We start from the raw sequence: 9,620 nt of genomic DNA on the forward strand, positions 1-9,620 counted from the left end.
CACCCCCATGCCTTTCCAGTCGCCCGGCCGTCTCCCCTGACCGCCGGTCTCTCGGCCACCCGGCTGTCTCCCCCGACTGCGGTCCCTCTGCCGCCCGGACATCTCCCCCGACCGTGGTCCCTCAGACGTCTCCCCCGGCCACCGGCCCCTCGGCCACCCAGCAGTCTCCCCCAAATGAGTTCCTCGGCTGCCTGGCAGTCTATCCCAGTCGTCTCCCCCGACTGCCAGTCCCCATTTGCCGGATTTTGGAGCTTTCCGGATTTAGATGTCCGGATAAAGGATCATATATATATATATATATATATATATACACACACACACACACACACACACACACACATATATATATATAGATATATATACACACACACACATATATATAGACACACATATATATCTATATATAATATATATAGATATATATATGTGTGTGTATGTATGTATATATATATGTATGTATATATATATGTATATATATATATGTGTGTGTGTATATATATATGTGTGTGTGTGTGTGTGTATGTCTGTATGTGTGTGTGTGTGTGTGTATGTCTGTATGTGTGTATATGTATGTGTGTGTGAATATAAAATATCTTTTTTTCTTTATATATACATCTGACAAAGGGCACAGGCCTTTTTGCTTCCCACGGACGCTGCGTGACCTGCTGAGTTTCTCCAGCACATTTGCATTTTGTCTCTGCAGACTTCCTTGCTTAACTTGTGGAAGCAAGGGTACATTCCTGCTGGGGTGGGACCTGTTCATTTATCGCTGTTTCCAGGGCGGCTGGATCTCACCGGAGCGACGCTCCGGGGTGGGGGGGTGGGGGGAAGCTCCCGCAACCCCTTGTTGCCATTTTTTGGTGAGCTCTGTCGCCTAGAAAATTAGCACCACACCCCTAGCTGTTTCCAATAGCATACGATGAAACTGCTCATTATCGTCGACAATTACTCCAGGTCTGGGCCAGTGAGTGAAGCAAGAGCCTCAAATGTGAATCCCACTTTGGGAATAGGAAATTTAAATTCCAAGACGGGTATTTAAAAAAGAGCTCAGGAACAGTGACTGTGAAACCATACAATTGTATCAAAACACCCTTCTGGTTCGCCGATGTCGTACTGATAGAGTGGGATGAGAATAATGCTAGATTTTTGAAAAAGATGCTATATTATGAAAGGCTCATGTGTGATTCGATACTGATGGTAATTATTTTTGTCTTGCCGGAAGTTTGTTGAGAGCACAGTTGAAACAAGCCAGTTTGAATGGCTGTGAACTGCAATGCTGGTAGCACAATGTGAACGGTGGCAAAAGGGGGGTGTCTGGCAAAAGGAGATGACTGGTAAAAGCAGGGTTTTAACTAGAAGAGCAAGCCGACCAGGGCTTTGGGGAGGGACTCACTGGAGGATTCCTAGCTTCTGACCTGCTCTTACAACCGTGGCTACTCCAGTTTCTGGTTCGTGGCCATCTCCAGGATATTGGGGGTGGGGACCAGTGATGGGAATGCCACTGAATGTCAGGGAGTGAGAGCTGGATCTTGTCATTACCTCGCACTTGAGTGGGGTGAATGTTCTTTGCCAACTAGGTCTTGGGTCTTCCTGCATCTGGACGTGGACTGAGGATATTGCTGAACATTGTGCAGTCAGCAGCGAACATCCCTGTTTCTGACCACCTTCTTGAAGGAAGGTCACTGGTGAGGCAGCTGGAGATAGTTAGGCCGAGGACATTGTGCCAAGGAATCCCTTCAGAGATGTTCCGAGGCTGAGATGATTGATATCCAACCACCACAAGCATCTCTTTCGCTAGGTACGATTCCTATCATGTTTAACCAGGGCTGCTTGACACCCTATCCAATCAAATGTTGTCTTGATGTCAAGGGCACTTTCTTTCACTTCATCTCTGGAGTTCAGCCCTGTTGCCCATGTTTCGACCAAGACAGCCCTGAGATCAGGAGCTGAGTGGCTTTAGTGGAACCCAAACTGAGCTTCAGTGACCAGATTGTTGCTGAGCGAGTGCTGCTCTGTCACATCACCCCTTCCATCACCTCGAGAGTAGGCAAACAGACCAGTAATTGCCGGATTGGATTGGTCCTACTTCCTGTGGCCAGGATATATCTGGGCATTCTTCCATGTGGCAGAGCTGATGGTACCTGCATTTCTTCCAAGGTCAGATTCTAAGAGGCATGACTGAATTGCTCAAGTCTTCAATATACCTCTCACCTTAGAACTGTGCTCTCTTTCTTTTGATGCCCCTACCACGGAAAAGATTTTGATGATCTCCCTTATCGATGCCTCAAAATATTATATACCTCTAAATGGTTCCCCCTCAACTTCCTTCACTCATGGACAAACAGGTCCACCTGTCCAATCGCTCCCTGTAACTAGTCTTCCAGTTTGGGCAACCTACTGGTGAACCTGCCCTGCTCTCTCCTCAGTACATGCCTCTAGATATCAAGAAGACTCCGCCTTCCCGTGGAATTACTCGTGATTTTATGTCGAAACAAACTCTGCATTTTAGTTTATGAAGTTAATTTTTGGGGTGAATTAGACAACGGAAGATTGCAAACCTTGTCATTTTATAGAAAGCAAGGGCAACATGATAATACTGTTCCAGGCGTTTCATTCAAGTGCTTGGTGGCTGTGGGGAAGAAACTTTGCCCCAGTTGGTGTGCACTCTCATGCTCCTGGGCCCTCTCCCCGATGGGAGGAGGGAGAGGAGAGTGCGCCTGAGGTGCGATGGGCCCTTCAATGTGTGGTACGCCTTTTCTAGTCCATGGAGGGGAGGGAGGTTTGTGTTGTGCTCTGAGCTGCATTGACTACCTGTTGTAGGTTCTTCTGATCCAAGCACATCCCCCTTGTTCTTTGTAAATGTTGGCAACTAAAGTAGATTCACTTCTAAGAATGTGCATTTGTCTCCGCGAACTGCTGCAAAATGATTGTGGACTCCTCAAATGTGGAATGTTGTTTGATTGTGACTGGGGGATGTACAGAGCTGATGATCTCAAAAGGATATTTCTAATCCGAATCAAAAGTCTGGGAGTGGTGGATTCAGGCACACAAAAAGATCTCCTCATAACCTTTGTGTTTTTCTGATTACTTCAACAAACTGAACGAATGTTCTTGCCTCATCCTGTTCCGTTCCGTATTAAGAATAGTGGATTTTCATATCATACCTAAAACTGAGTGTTCCCATTTCTCAGTGTGTCGAGGCCAGGGTATTTGAGTCCGCCTGTCAGCTCAGTCCATCCACCAGCTTTGTTTGCCACCACTCAGTAGTTTTCCATTGGAAACAATGCCTCTTGTGCCAGGTGTTCCCATGGCCCCGTTTAAATTATTTTCACAAAATATTCTTCCACCAGGTTTCATCAACATGCACTTACAGAGACAGCAAGATCAAAATATCCCAGACGCGACGCTGGTTTAACTGTTAGTTTGAATGTTGTAGCGTTATAGTCGCTTCAGCAGGTGAATCACCTCCCATTTCAGTCAGAGCACTGAGTAATTTTAAACTGTACATTTTGCTGCTGCCTTCGATGTAACAATAACCTACAGAGTTATTTTTTTGTAATTGATGCTTTAATGTTATAAATTAACGTGATATAAATTAATATTTCCATGTTTGTTAATCATAAACTAATTAACAAAACAATTGCAGAAATTATGTATACAACATTTTTAGACCTGTAAAAAGTTTGGAAGTTTTTGGCAAAGGTTGGAAGAAGAAACTTCAGAATGATAGATCCAAACTTGTGACATACGTACTTTTGATACTAATTAAAACTTTCTCTGACTGGCTATTGAAATATGTATATATGAAGAATTTGATTTTGTACAGTATTTTTCTATAAATAAAGTTCTGAATAGTTTTTTTGATTGCGATTCTTCAGAATTATTTGCTCTGTTGTTCTGAAGTTGACGAACACAATCCTTGCACCATTTCCTTATGGTCTTCCCTTTACAGGCAGTCCCTGGGTTACACAAGGGTTCCGTTCTTCAGAACTATTCCTAAAATGCTTTCTCTGTATGTCAGATGTGTCGTAACTTGCATTGTAATTCATAATTCATACATTTCTTTGAATAATTAACCTAACACTATCCATAATAAAACTTATGGAACGTATTTATTGATTATTGATGAATAACTCAGATCAGTTTATTTTTATGAGAAAGTGGGCAAATGGAATTTAACGCAGACCATTGCAAAGTGATGCATTTTGGGAAGTGCTGAACTAGGCCATATACATATTTCAATGTATATGTCAATCGGCAGATAGGTTGACCCACTTTTTTTAGTCTCATTTTAATGGTTTTATGGTATATCCAGCATATGTCAATCCTCTTTTTTTTTGGGTTGTTTGCAGTAACAACCCAATCACAAGTAACAAAAAATTAGTAAGTTTTAAAATAAAAACCTCGGCCTATCAGGCTGCAGCGGCGACGGCCCATGGAGCTGGAGCGGTGACATCATGCTCCCAGCGGGAGTAGGAACCTCGGCCTACCAGGCAGCACCAGCAACGGTGACCTCGGGGTCCCAGGTAGGAGCAATTATGGTGGCGCCCAGTGGTGGGGAAGTGTCGGGGAGCGGCGGCTCCGGCAGTGGGGAGGTGTTGGGGAGCGGTGGCTCCGGCAGTGGGGAGGTATCGGGGAGCGGCATCGCCATTGGTGGGGAGGTGTCAGGGAGCAGCATGGCTGGTGGCAGAAGAGGTGGTTGGCAGCAGGGTCAGTTTTGTAATTTAAGAGAAGGTTGGATAAGTGAATGGATGTGAGGGGATTGGAGAGTTATGGACAGGGAGCAGGTAGGTGGGACTAGAGGAGATCACTTAAATCAGTACGGACAAGAGGGGCCGAGATGGCCTGTTTCCGTACTGTAGTTGCTATATGGTAAGGTCACCACTAATAACTGAAGGGCATTTTAGGGTAAATTATAAAATAATTGATCTTCCAACTTCTAATGTTTTAAGCTTCATTTAATAAATTGGCATTTAGTTGAAAGCCATTTGTTCTGAAGAAAACAATATTCATATGCAAATATCTCCTTGTTTTGAGGTAGCTTTCCTAAGGTGCCATTCGCTAAAATATTCTCAGCTTTAAAATAATGTCAACTAAGTACAACAGGATTATTATTAAATGCCCCAGTGTTGTTTTCGAGATTATTTCCTGCAGGCCCTATTGATATGTTCATCTAGAACACACATATTGCCAACTTACCCGTTCATGACTTCAAAGGTGAGCAAAAGATGATTCTGCTGATCCCTTGAAGAAGGGCTCAGGCCCGAAACGTCGTCGACATATCTTTGTCTCCTATGGACTCTGAGGGACCGGCTGAGTTCCTCCAGCATTTCGGTCCATGTTTACCGACTTCGAAGATGAATAGTTTCCTGTCTAGATGGAGCTGTTTATGCCTGGTGAAGGGGGAGGTAAGGACATGCCAGGAGTTCTGTCAATACTTTCAAAGCAGATAATTAGTTTCCCCATTCATAACCACTCAACATTTGAAATGGCATCGGCTGATACTTTCTCTCTCGAGTTCTCCAGTAACGTCCCTGAATTGTTATTGATTTTTTTAAAATATATTTGAGTCATTCATAAAATATCCTTGTATATTTCAGCTGTTAATCAAGTCAGCAGTTCAGAATGTAAATTTTACAGGTGTTTTGGGGAGGAAACCCTGCTTGTGTTAATAATATTTGCACTGATTAGCTTGCTGGGAGTATGATTCATCTCTAAAGAATCTATGTCGGGTGTTAATATGTACGCGGGAATCAATAAATAATAATGTCTGAACAAAATGCAGGATCCTTCTAATAAAGCAAATTATGTCATGTTCAGGAAAAGTTGCTACCTTTCAACCACCAGATTCCTGAACAACAGTTATTCAGAGGCTCATTTATTATTTATCATTATTTATGACTGAATATTTACATTTAGTTGACATTTATTCTTTTGTTTACATTTCTTTCTTCTTGATTACAGTTACCAGTAATTCAGAAATTCTGCCTGGCCCGCAGGAAAAAGAATCACAGTTAGTGTGGCGGTGAACGCATTAATGACCAGTGGTTCGAATCCTGCGCTGTCTATAAGAAGTTTGTCCACTCTCTCCGTCTCTGCGTGGGTTTCCTCCAAGTGCTCCGGTTTCCTCCCACCCTTAAAATATAGCAGGGTTGTGGGTAAGTTGGGTGTAATTGGATGGCATGGGCTCATGGGCCAAACAGGCCTGTTATCGTACTGTATGTCTTAAAAAGAATCTCAGGGTTGTATGTGATGTCATGTATGCACTTTAACAATAAATGTGATCTTTGATTACAACTCCAACCCATTTATAAGAATTACTGATTCCGTGTAAAAAAAAAACATTAACCAGTAAAAAAAAAGTTTATAAAAATGGTAAATGCACAAATTTCTAGGGGGAGCAAATCACTGCTTAACGTGGTGAGATATTAATCTCAGAAGTACTTGCATTGAACAGTTAGTTGACACATTACTGTATTTATTTGAGGACATGAGATTTAAATTTACATTTTTAAACATTTTTTAAAATATACAGAACGGTAATAGGCCATTTCAGCCCACGAGCCCATGCCCCCAATTGACTCCTACCCCCCTGTATGTTTTGAAAGGTGAGAGGAAACCAGGGCTCCCCGGGGAAAACCCACGCAGTCATGAGGAGAACTTAAAAGCTCCCTGCAGACAGTGTGGGATTCAAACCCTGGTCACTGGTGTTGTAACCACGTTGTGTTAACCACGACACTATCCATTCCAACTGCAGGAATCTGGTACAAAAGCACAAACTGGTGGAATTTATTTTTGTAGGTATTTTAATTGCAGTACCCATGATTTAGCAGAAGTTTTAGTTTAGGATGAAACGCTCCAACATTACATTTGGGAATCTTTGACGTATGGCTCTAACAAGTTCACCATTTTGGATATTGATGTGTCCATTGGATACTGGGGTGTGGTGCACTGTTGTACAGAAAGCAGACACAAGACTTAAAGACTGTTCAACAGGCTTTATTCCACTTAAAGTCCCTGCTGCAGTTAGCTATGCTGGCTCCGTGTGACTGACCTCAAGGGATCGGATCTGGCTTATATCCTGGCAGCCGACCGGGTGGGGCTTGGTCCATTCAGGTCGGCTGAGTGACAGCTGGCCAGGTGTGGTCTGGCCTCCGGTGATCTTCCTGCAGGTATACAGGTCGCCCCGTGCAGTCGGCTAGTGGTGTATCACCACATTCACCCCCTTTAAAATTGTCCCAGGGGTGGGAGGTTACATCTAATGTTCTGCAAGCCCCAAACATATGTACATATTTACACATTTAGATGGTCTGGCGGCCGTTGGAGTCTCTGTGACCGTCGCAGGGTTGGCTTAGTCAAGGGTAAGCGGGGGCTCGTCGGGGGGGGGGGGTGTTGGGAGCAGCTGGCATAGTGGGGTGGCCGGAGTTGGAGCATGTGTGAGGCATTGGATGGATGGTGGAGCCTGGGGGAGGAGCCAGCCATCTGCACAACCCATCACCAGTGAATTTCAGTTCACTGCAATGGGATCGACTGTTACACGAGTACTGTGGTCATTCTCCCTTCATGCACCCTTCTTGGGGATTCATCTACAGTGCTTTACAGCCACATTTTTCTGTATGTGGGGCTGCAGTTTAGATGCTACTTAGGTGCTTAAATCAGAATGGGGGAAGTGCCTTAACAAAACAGGTGTTGAGGGGAGACAGGGTTAGAAAAGTATGATGAAATGTAAAAGGAGTGAGACCCGTAGACAAGAGTGAGAGGAAAATGATGAACTTTGGTTTTGTAACTCTGCCCTCATATTTCCTTCTGTGTGAGTTCTCTTTTGTGAGGTAACGTTTCACAGCGTTAAAGACTCTATACGCAACATAAACTGCCAACACTCAGCAGGTAAATGTTCAGGTCAATCGGAGCCACAGATTCAAAGAATAATAGAGCATGGAAAATGGCCCTGCTTGTCGATGCTGATCAGGATATCCTGGGTCCTGGGCGTGGAATTGCTGGTCGTGGAATGGGTACAGACTGGTTGAAGTTGGTGAAGACTTGAAGATCAGCCTCCTTGTTAAACCTCTACATGACTTGCAGTTCATATTTTGTGCATTAGGGGACAGTATTGAATTAATTTCAAGTTGTGCCATTTATAGATGCCACCACATAGGCTTAGGCCCAAAAAAAAGAGTGAATGTTGAGACCTAGCGTGAAGCTCGATGTCTTGTGGACAGCAGTGATTCCTTACCCCCCCCCCCGAATGCACTGGGGACGGGCAGAAAATGCAAACCAGCATTCTCTTCCAAGTATTGATGCCCTTCTTGCATTCAGATGGCATTAGAAGACAATGTCATGTGCATGCATAAGGGAAGAGAAACAAGAAGACTGTAGCTGCTGGGAAGTTTGCACAATATACAAATGTGCTGGAGGTACCCAGATCATTTTGGGAAAGCAATAGGCAGTCAATGTTTCAGGCCTGACCCCTTCTTCATAGCCCTTCTTGTACCTTAAAGATTTAACCCCGAAACAATGACTTTCCATGGACCGTTCATGATCTGCCGAGTTCCTCCAATACATCTGTGTACGTACTGTCTTGAGAAGCTGGAAGGACTCAGAAATTCAGGCAGCATCAAGGTGGGGGGGGGGGGGCGGGAAATGGTCTGCCAATGTTTCAGGTCAGGTCCTTTCGTAGGGAATAAAGTCGGAAGGGATGATACCGAGGAGGGAGAAGGAAGCTGGGGAGGGGCTAGAGGTATTAGACAGAAGATGGGGATGGGTTGAGGGAGAGACCGCTGGCAGTGAAAGAAAAAATCGGGCTGAGATGGAAACTGCGGAACTAGGTAGAAGTGAGGGTTACTTATGTTCAGGCTGAGTAGGAGCAAGATGACGAATCCTACCGCAAGTTTAGGTTTGGCCTCACGCTGAGGCTGAGAACAGGCAAGCTCGTGTGGGAATGGTAAGGGGAAATGATCGTACTGTAATGGGCTTCTGGGAGTCTTAGCTTGGTCCCACAGATGGAGGTGTTGGGTAAAACAGCCGCTCAATCTACATTTGGGTCTCGCTGATGTAGAGGTCGTACACGTGCCATCCAAATGCCTACTCAGCCTAATATTATTATTACTACAATAATGCTCCAAGGCTAAGCTGACTGGGTTTTATCCCTGCATTCTTTTCTTGAATTAAGAGATAATGCTCCCAATTTTCCCTTCCTCACACCGATAGAAGTCTGTATGGTGAGAGTTGATTTTTTTCACTTTAATTCCTTCTATAACCTGTGATTCACTCCATCTGGAGCAGATTGCTTATTGACTGCAGTTACCCTTTCAAGTGCCTCTTCTCAGTCCATGCAAAGCCTCAATTTCATTCCTTTGCTGAGATTTCTGCAACAACTTTTTTGATAAAGGCTCCTGTAAAGTTCACACTTCATCTCCCAGAGCAAATTTCCTTTCACTTACCTTCTGAACTTGTTGCAATCAGCCTGGTTGTCATGAATGTTAACACTTGTCACCTCGCTAAATGCTCTTTGTTCCCGCTTTCGTGTTTATATTTTTAGCCGCATTCAGGTCTCGGACGCAGATAATGCGCCGGCAGATGTGGCCGGGGGAGTGCAGCTGGGACGTTCGGGTGGCCGCGGA

This window comes from Narcine bancroftii, chromosome 11 (genome assembly GCF_036971445.1).
Source record: "Narcine bancroftii isolate sNarBan1 chromosome 11, sNarBan1.hap1, whole genome shotgun sequence".
Classification (NCBI taxonomy): Eukaryota; Metazoa; Chordata; class Chondrichthyes; order Torpediniformes; family Narcinidae; genus Narcine; species Narcine bancroftii.